At 40.4% G+C, this 10,068-nt stretch overlaps 1 protein-coding gene across 1 annotated transcript in view; it reads left to right on the top strand.

The window, feature by feature from the left end:
* Positions 1-3,944: 3,944 nt before the first annotated feature.
* The window catches only part of LOC116575044 (phosphatidylinositol 3,4,5-trisphosphate-dependent Rac exchanger 2 protein-like), a 118,523-nt gene continuing 112,399 nt past the window's right edge, over positions 3,945-10,068 (top strand). The window contains exon 1 of the mRNA XM_032316126.1: positions 3,945-4,404. The gene's annotated coding sequence lies outside the window, so the exon portion shown is untranslated. The remainder of the gene's footprint in view (positions 4,405-10,068) is intronic.

The raw sequence follows: 10,068 nt of genomic DNA, 5'->3' as shown, positions 1-10,068 counted from the left end.
AAAAAGAAAATCTGTGTTGGGAAGGTGAAATATAAGAGGGTTTATAGGAACTCTCTAGCCTAATATATTATATATTTGTTTTCAGTAAACTTCTTTTTTGCTTTGGTAATGTGATTTCTTTCCTGAATTTATTATCATGTATTTCTTTCAGTTTCCCATGATTGGTTTAGGAATAGTGTATATGGATTTTAATTATGTGATTGCCACATTTCAGGTGAAATGAATGCTACTTCTTTGAGAATACAAGAAATGTAATATTTGTAGTTTCTTCTTGTCCCCTAAACAGGCTCATCATTCATAGTGACAGTTATTTACATATACACCATTTTTCTCTGAGAAAATAAAAGGGTATCTATCTTGCCTTCTCCTGAAGAAATGTTAGAGAAGCAAAAAGCCAAGTCTAAACAAAGACCATTTTTGTTCAGAGATTAAAGAATTCCAGTGCAATTCATTCATTCATTCATTTGATCAACAAATATATATTTAACAAGACTGTATGCCAGATTCTGGAGAAGCTGTGGTGACACTGTCTTTTCCTTCAAGATACTGTGGTCCAGTAAAGAATTCCATCAATTGACCTGGCAATTATAATGAACATAACGGATGATAAGAAAAAGGACTGTGCTATGGATCTTGGCATTTAAGAATTCTGAAAGTACTCCCGCATGGCTGGGGTTCATTTGCCAAGGTGAGAGTGGCATGAAATAAACCCTGAGAGGCTGGGTCATAAATGACATTTGCCTTTACCTGAGGGATTTGAAGCAGATTCAAACCCTTCTTGTATTCCAGGAAAAACTCTCTTGATCTCTTCTTGTCCAAGACTCTTAATTATGCTTTATACAGCTCCAACATACCTATATTTTTTATATGAGTATAATCTAGAATCATCTATCATAGGCTAGAGTAGTAAAGGAAATGCCAGAATCATTTTTACTTGTAAATAAAAAAGTCTGTCTCCTAGAATTCTCTGTTTAACAAGATGGCTGTGCAATGAAGTGATCTTTCTTTCTTGTTTTTAGCCAGTGCTGTAGTCTTTAAATGACTTCCACATCAAATCTGATTTATTACTTCACCTGGGCAAACACTAGTACCAGGATGGCAGGCAAGCTAAAATGATCTCTATCATAAATAGAAGTTGGGAACTCTTTTTTTTTTTTAAGAGACCATCTTGGGTTCTTCTGTCCAGGAGTTGTTCTTCTCTAAGTCTGACCAAAGAAAACCTACTGTGCATTGTACTTTGGCACTTTGAACCATATAATAATAGATTCTAACCTGAACAAGTGCATGCATATGAAATAAACCTAATGGCTGGGCTAGTTTACCACTTAGCCTTTTCTCACTATCTTCTTTTTTCCCATCCCCTTTTTATTGGATGCTTCAACCTCATTAGTATTTCAGGAAAAAACTGGATCCTGTCCATCATTTTTGTTGTTGCTTTCCTTTTCCTGGCAGACAGAGCTTAAAGTTTCAATAGAGGAGCTGGGGAGGGATACAACACATTCAGAGTTTATGAAAGACCCTATTTGCCATCAAAGTGAAGGTTTCCAGATACTCTGGCCCTGTTTTCTTATGCTCTTAAGTCTTTGATAAGGAATTAAGAACTCCTGCCAGGGCTACAAAAGACACTGAGAGGTGCCTTTCAGAAGGCACTACATGGTGTTCTGAAGCTGTTCATTTATTACAAATGGTGTTGAGGAATACTACACTGAGGAACAGAAGAATGGGGAAAAACTGTTCATATCATAATAATTTCTACATGTGCATTTCTGAGAGACAATTGGATGTGCACACTTGAATATTTTTCTGTTAACATTCTTGCACTTTTTTTTTCAAAGCATGCCTTGCAGCTTCCTTTGAACAGAATTACTTATATTTATAACACTCTCCTACTCAATTACAATTCCTTAGAATGGTGGTTCTCAAATAATAGTGAGGCTAAGAATAATATGAAAACCCATCAAAAGAGTTTAGGGCTTGCATCTCTGAGATTCTCATTCAATACATCTAGAATAAGGCCCATAAATGTTTAACAAGACCTCCATGTAATGGTCTGTGAAATACCTTCAGAAATATTTGCCTAGAGATCAAGTCTCTGTGGTCCTCAGGCCATAGGTCCATGCAATGCACATAGAGGTACTCAATACACGTTTGTAGATTCAAGGCAAATGGTTTGGGTAGGTAAAACCCCACTGGAGATTTAAGCTCAATATATTACTCTCAGAGATGAGGCTGAAGCTCTAGTGGGTTGAATATAAACTAATTATTTTTGATAGAAGGATAATGGCATAAACAGGCTCAAACTTGGGGGGCGGGATTGGTTAGAAATATATATATATATTTACCTATAAGAGTGCCTGAATGGAAAGCCTGATTTATTTACTCATGTTTTTCATTTGAGAAGGGTAGATGTAAGAAGGAGGAAAAGCATTCATTCCTAGCTGCTTGTGGTACATTGTGAAAAGGATAAACCATGTTTGATTTTCCCCATTCATTGTTGGATGTGTATTTCCTTTGTCCTCCCCTTGTTACTTTTGTTTATTGTTTACTAGGGGTTATGAGATCTGCTCTTTAAGGCTCCTCCTCCTTTGTTCTTCTGCCACAAGGTGTGAAGCCATTTGCTTATTTGTCCTTTGTTCAGAGCTACCTGTATATAGGCATGCACAAAAAAAGGAAAATCATATCTTGTCCATCAGCTCCTCACACATTCAAAAGCTGTGCCCTTAATAAAAGAAGAACATTTCACTCCCTCTTTGCTCTTTGAGGGACGTAGGGATTCATCATGCTCTGAAAAGATATCTCTAATAATTATTTTAATGTAAGTAATGTGGAAAATATCTTTTATTTTTAGAGATTTGCTAATGCTTTCAACTATTGGGGAAAATTAACATGCTACTTTCTTTCATCAAACCCATTCAATCTTCAGTTTATTTAAATGTCATTAACATGGAGTGTCAAGTTCTAAGTAGGAAAAAAATGACACTGAAAAATCAATGTGGATAATATAAAGACAAAAGTATATATGGATTATTCTGCGTGGAATTGTTAAATGTTCAGTGATCATTAGCCTCTGATTCTGTTTCCAAGTGAGAAAAGGCAATAAACATACATATTCCAATCAGGACATGCTCTGTGTTTCTCTCCTTTTTCAAATCCTAAGAATATATCTGTATCTATATACCTTTATGTGTATCTACAAATCTTTTGATAACCACTCAATAACAGCTTTAGACAAAGCTGCTCATTTAGTGACACTGTGTTAAATCATAGCAGCTCTTAGAAACAAAATTGGCACAAGTATTTTTGCCTGTGATTGAATTTCATATTATCTTGCTATTGGAAAAAAGTCATAGGCATGCAAAGCATCCCTCCAAAACAGCACAGTGCAATGGGGATGCTCATTCTATCTGGAGTCTGTTGTTTGGGCCAGGGCTGTCACTTTCCCATAGTGTCTTCATTTATTATGCTAACTGACTTTCCAAGCGCAGGCAGGAGGGTGTCTGCCCTGTGAATTATTCTCGGTTGGGGGCCTTTTAAAAGCAAACCTATTTTGTGCCCAAACAAAACCAAAAACCAATGTGTTTCTTTTCAAAGATGGGAGGGTCAATACCATGGTTGTTTTGTTCCCGCCCAGTTATGTGACCGTGGGGACTTGTGTCTTTGCTTTCAGGATTTGTACAAAACACATTAAAGCTAAACAACAGGCGGGAATCATAGAAGCAACCCTTGAGCTGTGTCTTGGAGAATGTCCTCCTAGGTTTGGGAATCTCCAATTAGTTCCAACTCAAGTGCTGACTCCGTGTGTGTGTGTGTGTGTGTGTGTGTGTGTGTGTGTTAGCTGGCATGCAACACACTTCCCCAGGGTTGTTTCATTTTTCCTGAGATTTGGCGAAGGGTAAAGGGTCGGAGTCACATGGGTACAAAGCATTTGATTAATGTTTAAGTCACCGCTGTGGCTGTCGGAGCTGCCTCCCCTCCCGCCCAGGCCGCGTGAGGCCGGAGCCGCGGGGCTCGGCGTGCAGGTCCCGGACCGGGGCCGCCTCTCCCGGGAGTTGTCTGCTTAGAGCCTCGCGCCTTCCGCGCCGGAGTTCCAGCGAGCGCCCTCTCCTCTCCCAACACCCCAGCCTCTCCCCAGCCTGTAAAGTCGCCGGTACCCCCTCGGGCTTCTCGGAGGCAGCAACTTTCCCCTCTGGCCAGCGCGGGGCCGGGCGCCCGTCCGCTCGAGGAATAGCGCGCAGCACAGCAGCCCTGCGTCCCGCCGCCCACCACGACCGACGGGAGCCGCTGGGACGGCCGCGCCCAGAGAGCCAAGGACCTGGAGAAACAGCTTCGCCTGCGCGTGTGCGTGCTCTGCGAGCTCCAGAAGACCGAGCGGGACTATGTGGGCACGCTGGAGCTCCTGGTGTCAGAGAGTGTGTCCCCCCTCGGCGACGCAGGGTGTAGCAGGCGGCGCAGCGCGGGGATCCCGAAGCGGCAGCGGGCGCGTGGCATTGTCTGCGGGGGGACGGGGCACCGCTCCCGGCGTCGCGGGACCATGAACCCGCGCACGGACACTCTGCTCGCCCGCGCGCGGACCCCGGGCGGGACTGTTTAAAGCCTGGACACCCAATGAGTTTGCCAGGGCCTTGGACATATGCGGGCTTGAAAAGTTAGGTCCAATGGGAGAAGGGTCCTGTCCCGGGAATCCCTGCTTACCCCATCTTTCCTCACTCTTTACCCCGTCCCTGGCTGCCTTGTGTAATTTTTTTACCCTCTTCTCCTCCCCTGGGTTTTTAAGACTTTGGCTTGGTGATTAAGGTCAGTCTACTACATTCAGGTACATTTAGTTAAAAGAAAAAAAAAAATCCTTGATTGTTTTGGAGCTTGAGTTCATTATTCAGATTAGATGGCAGCGAAGTCCCTTTAGTTATAATAATCTTTGAAACACAGGATTCTGGCGAGGGGTAGAGAACGAGCAGTGGGGTTATGATCTCTAGCAGCTGTTGGCTGTTAAAGCCCACCTGTGGTGCTCACCCTGTTCTAGCCCTGCCGTCTCCTACCCCCATCCTCCATCCCGGGTTTAAATTTGCCCCCCGCTCAGCTTCTGGATTCTCTGTTCATACTGAGCCCAGTAGTGCAGTACAATAAAACTAGTGTCAAAAAAACTTCAAGATTTCATAGAAAGAACTGGCAGGAACTTTGTTTCAAAGTTTCAGCTTGACGTATTGGAAGCCTGCTCTGGAAACATTTCATTCATTTTAGAGCCAGAAGGGGCAAAACTGAGTGAAAGAAACTTCTGAGACATCACTCAGAAATTGATTTTTTTTCTATTCATTGTTGCAAAGACAAACTTTGAGCATTGGCTCTTTTCCACCCAGATGTCTGGGAAAGCATAGGACTGAGGAGCTCTTAGCCTTTGCAATCTAACTCACATCTTCAAACCTTCTGCTCCTTCCACCTCCCTGTTGCATGCCCTTGTGGTCCAACGGGAAATGTTTCAAAGACCAAAACTTCCCGCTCAGTGTTCTGTAAGATGTAGACGTTCTGCTTATAATTATGGTAGAGAAATTCACTTCTTTGCTATGTCTAGAAGGAGAGAACATTGTTTCAACACAGGTTGACTTCTGGTTGACTTCTCAAATTAAAATCAGGATACCTGAGCCTCTGGGACCACATTCTTTGGAAATATTTAGATATTTGAGAATATATGGGTAATTGGTGATAAATTGGATTATTGTACACTTCCATGTAGCAATGTCAAAAAAGCATGTTTTTAAGATTTGACATTTTTTACAAAGTTATTACAATATTATTGACTATATTCCCTATGTTGTATGTTTCTATGACTTATAATCAGAAGTGTGTACCTCTTAATCCTCTTCATCTATTTCACTTACCCCCCCACCCTCCTCTCTGCTGGCAACTCGTTTGTTCTCTGTATTGATGAATCTGTTTCTCTTTTTGTTGTTGTTTGCTTGTTTTGTTTTTTAGATTCCACTATAAATGAAGTTATATGGTGTCTTTCTGTCTGACTCACTTCACTTGGCATAATACTGTTAATCTGTGTTGTCACTAATGGCCAGATTTAATGCTTTTTAATGGCTGAGTAATATTCCATAGTGAATTTCATATTCTATTCCATACCACATCTTCTAGATCAATTCATCTATAGATGGACGCTTAAGTTGCTTACATACTGTAAATAATGCTGCAACAAACAGGTATACATATATCTTTTTGAATTGGTGTTTTCATTTCCCTCAGGCAAACGCCCAGAACTGGAGTTATGGATCATATGATACTTCTATTTTTAGTTATTTGAGGAACTTCCGTACTGTTTTCCATAAGGACCCCAGAAATTTACATTACCGCCAACAGTGCATGAGGGTTTCCTTTCCTCCATGTCTTTGCCAACATTTGTTATTTCTTGTTATTTTGATACTAGCCATTCTGACTGATGTGAAGTGGATATTTGACTTTTAATAGCTTCAGATTTGCCTTTCATGAAACTTCATTGGTGACGAAGTCCTTTGACTTTTGAAAAATCTGAGCCACTTCTTAAACTGTATTAGTTACTTCTTTCTAGAGGTATTTGAAAAAAGTACTGTGCAGAGTCCTGAATTGTAGAAATAGAGAGCTAACCTAATCTACATCAAAAACTAATTTGTTGATCTTTAATATATGAGTTTTTCCTCTAACCTTAACACTTGATTATTAAAATTGAAAACTTATTGCTAGATAGAGTTGGGTAAGAAATTGTGGGAGGGGACACATGGGTGGTTCAGTTGGTTAAGCATCTATCTGCCTTTAGCTCTGGTCATGATCCCAGGGTCCTGGGATTGAGCCCCACATTGGAGTCTTTGCTCAGCAGGGAGCCTGCTTCTCTCTCTGCCTGCTGCTTCCCCTGCTTGAGATCTCTCTCTCTGACAAATAAATAAATAAAATCTTTTTTAAAAAAAGGAAAAAAACAAGAAATTGTGGGAGGTATAAAATAAATTATATGTACCTATTTACAAGTAGTTCATTTAATGATTTCATTCTTCTTATTTCATTCAGAAATAATGGACTCTTCCACTTTTATTTTTCTTTGTCGATTATTTTGTGCACGTACATCCAATACTTATGCACAAACATGTTCACACACACACAAACACACTAATTAGCTTGTCATCCTAAACCAAAGTTTATCCTGACCTCTTTTTTTTAAAATTTTTTATTTTTTATAAACATATATTTTTATCCCCAGGGGTACAGGTCTGTGAATCACCAGGTTTACACACTTCACAGCACTCACCAAAGCACATACCCTATCCTGACTTCTTTTTAATCATAATCATTGAAAGCCCCAGATCAACTTATAATATACTTTTAGATTTTCATTTCTGAGTATTTATTTTTTCATTATTATTTATAGTAACACTGAATACACATGTATTATTACTTGGTCACCTTCTGTTGATGTAGTCAATCTAGTTTTAACTTTAGTGTAAGCTAATAATATACCAAGCTTTAAAAATATTCAAACTCTTTGGCCTGGCAATTCTATTTCTAGGAGTCCGTCTCAAAGGACTGATAAGAAATATAGACAAACCATAAAATTGATTTTTTTAAAAAAAGTTAGCACTAGTATTAAATAAGGGGTACATTTGTTGCAAAAAATCTGATAGTGCATTTCTAAGTCAAATATAAATATTTGTTAGACTAGTCATCGTTTTAGATTTCTGTCATTGTTTCAGCCATTAACATGCATGAAGGGTAACTCTTATCTTTATTATGAAGAGATAGAAAACATATTTTCAGTTTTATCAAGAACATGTTTTTTACTTAGAAGCCCATACATAATCAAACAAAATGGTATTTTTTCTCCTGATTAAATGATCATATGACCTGAAGGGGAAAACTTTTCATACTAAGATCTTTTTTTTTTTAAAGATTTTTATTTATTTATTTGATAGACACAGAGAGATCACAAGTAGGCAGAGGGGCAGGCAGAGAGAGAGGGAGAAGCAGGCTCCCCGCTGAGCAGGGAGCCCGACGTGGGGCTCGATCCCAGGACCCTGAGATCATGACCGGAGCTGAAGGCAGAGGCTTAAACCACTGAGCCACCCAGGTGCCCCATTCATACTAAGATCTTTTATACTTCTTTTTCTTTTAAAGATTTTTAAAAATTTTATTTGACAGAGAAAGAAAAAGATCACATGATCATGAACCAGGGGAGAGGCAGAGGGAGAAGGAAAAGGAGAAGCAGACTCCCTGCTAAGGGGAGCCTGACTGGGGTTTGATTCTAGGACTCCGAGATTAGGACCTGAGCATTTAAGTCAGATGCTTAACTGACAGAGTCACCCAGGTACCCCTAAGATCTTTTATATTTCTAATTCCTTTTTGTTCTCATTTCCAACCCTTTCATTTTTTTTAAAGCGAGAACAACTTTCCCCACTCCTACCCCACAGAGAGCTGGTATATAGAGTGATTCTCTCTTCCCATGGGATCTCTGGCTTCTTTTGTTTCTTGCTAGCCCTTCTATCCTTTTGTATTCTCACTGGGCTTTCAGGGCTCCGTTCCTTCAGGAAACTTCATAATCCTGTCCTCTCTGCTGCCCCCCCTACCCCATCACAGTCTACAGTGCTCACTGCTTTGTAGTTTCTTCTTCCCTGCACCTAAGGAGGCTTATATATGTATGTGTTTACTTTGGTCTCATTCTATTAGAATGTAAGCTTCTTGAGGACAGGCCCATATTTTACTTGTCTGTTTTTCCCCAGAATTTTGTGCAGTGCTTGTGAAATCATAGGCCATTCCAAGATCAGGATATCTTCCTACACCCATTTGAGTGAACAGAAGAGCAGAGCAGGGCCAGCTTCATGGGTGTGCATGCTCTGCACTTTGCTCTGGGCTTCATGCTCAGAAGGAACTGGAACTTGGTTCAGAGCTCTGCTACCAATGTCTTGAAATTTGTGCTCGTTTTATCTTTGAACTTGTGTTTTATAAGTGAAGTCCATTGGACAGTAGAGTGTGAGTAGAGCTAATATATGAAAGAAAGAGAAAAGCTTTATATTTCAGTACCACTTTTTTTTTTTTTTTAAAGACTGTATTTATTTGACAGAGAGAGACAATGAGAGAGGGAACATAAGCATGAGGAGAGGGAGAGGGAGAAGCGGGCTTCCTGCTGAGCAGGGAGCCCGATGTGGGGCTCAATTCCCTGACCCTGGGATCATGCCCTGAGCTGAAGACAGAGGCTTAACCAACTAAGCCACCCAGGTGTCCCTATTTCAGTACCTTTAATAAAACATTTCCCCCTGCTTTTTGAGCAAAAGGCCTCAAACTATTATTTTGCACTGGGCCTGGAAAATCTTGTAGACACATTTCACTATGGCATTGTGGCTGGATGGCTCTGAACATTTTTGTCTAAAATGGGACACTTCTGAGGGTGAAAGGGGTGCTGTTAATAATTACACTGGGAAACAGATGTAACCCTGGGGTGTTCCTGGCAAATCAGAATGTGCTGCTCTTCCACGTTGCCAGCACATGAAGACAAAGACTTTGAGTTACATGTCTTGTCATAAACAAGAGATTTTGAAATTTGTCACCTGTCTAGGCGTTGACCTCGGATAGCCCAGAATCTGAGTCCTGTCTCTAATTTACTAGTTAACTTTGGACACATTCCTAAACTTTTCCAGCCCCATTTTCTTCTTCTGTAAAATGGGGAAACAATAGCATTTCTTAAGGTTGGTGTAAGGATGAGATGATGGATGCTTTGGGCTCTGCCCAGTCCCTGACTTACAGGAGGGCCCTATATATGGTTACTGTTATTTCTTCTGATGCTACAGTTGCTACACAGAGGTACCCATACTGGTCAGCCTTAATGTCTAATTTTTGCATGTGTGATATTCCTCTTTACACTTTCTATCTCTGAGTCTCTTCTTTACTTCTTCCCCCGGTGTTTCTCCTTCTTTTCATGCAGTCCTTCTTCACATGATATTCTTATTTTTTTAAAAGATTTTATTTATTTCTTGTCAGAAAGAGAGAGAGCAAAAGAGCGAGTGCACACATAAGCAGGGAGAGCGGTAGGTAGAGGGAGAAGCAGACTCCCCACCG

Source organism: Mustela erminea, chromosome 16 (genome assembly GCF_009829155.1).
Source record: "Mustela erminea isolate mMusErm1 chromosome 16, mMusErm1.Pri, whole genome shotgun sequence".
Taxonomy (NCBI): domain Eukaryota; kingdom Metazoa; phylum Chordata; class Mammalia; order Carnivora; family Mustelidae; genus Mustela; species Mustela erminea.
The sequence above is the reverse complement of the archived record's forward strand: the minus strand, read 5'-3'. Positions and strand labels throughout refer to the sequence as shown.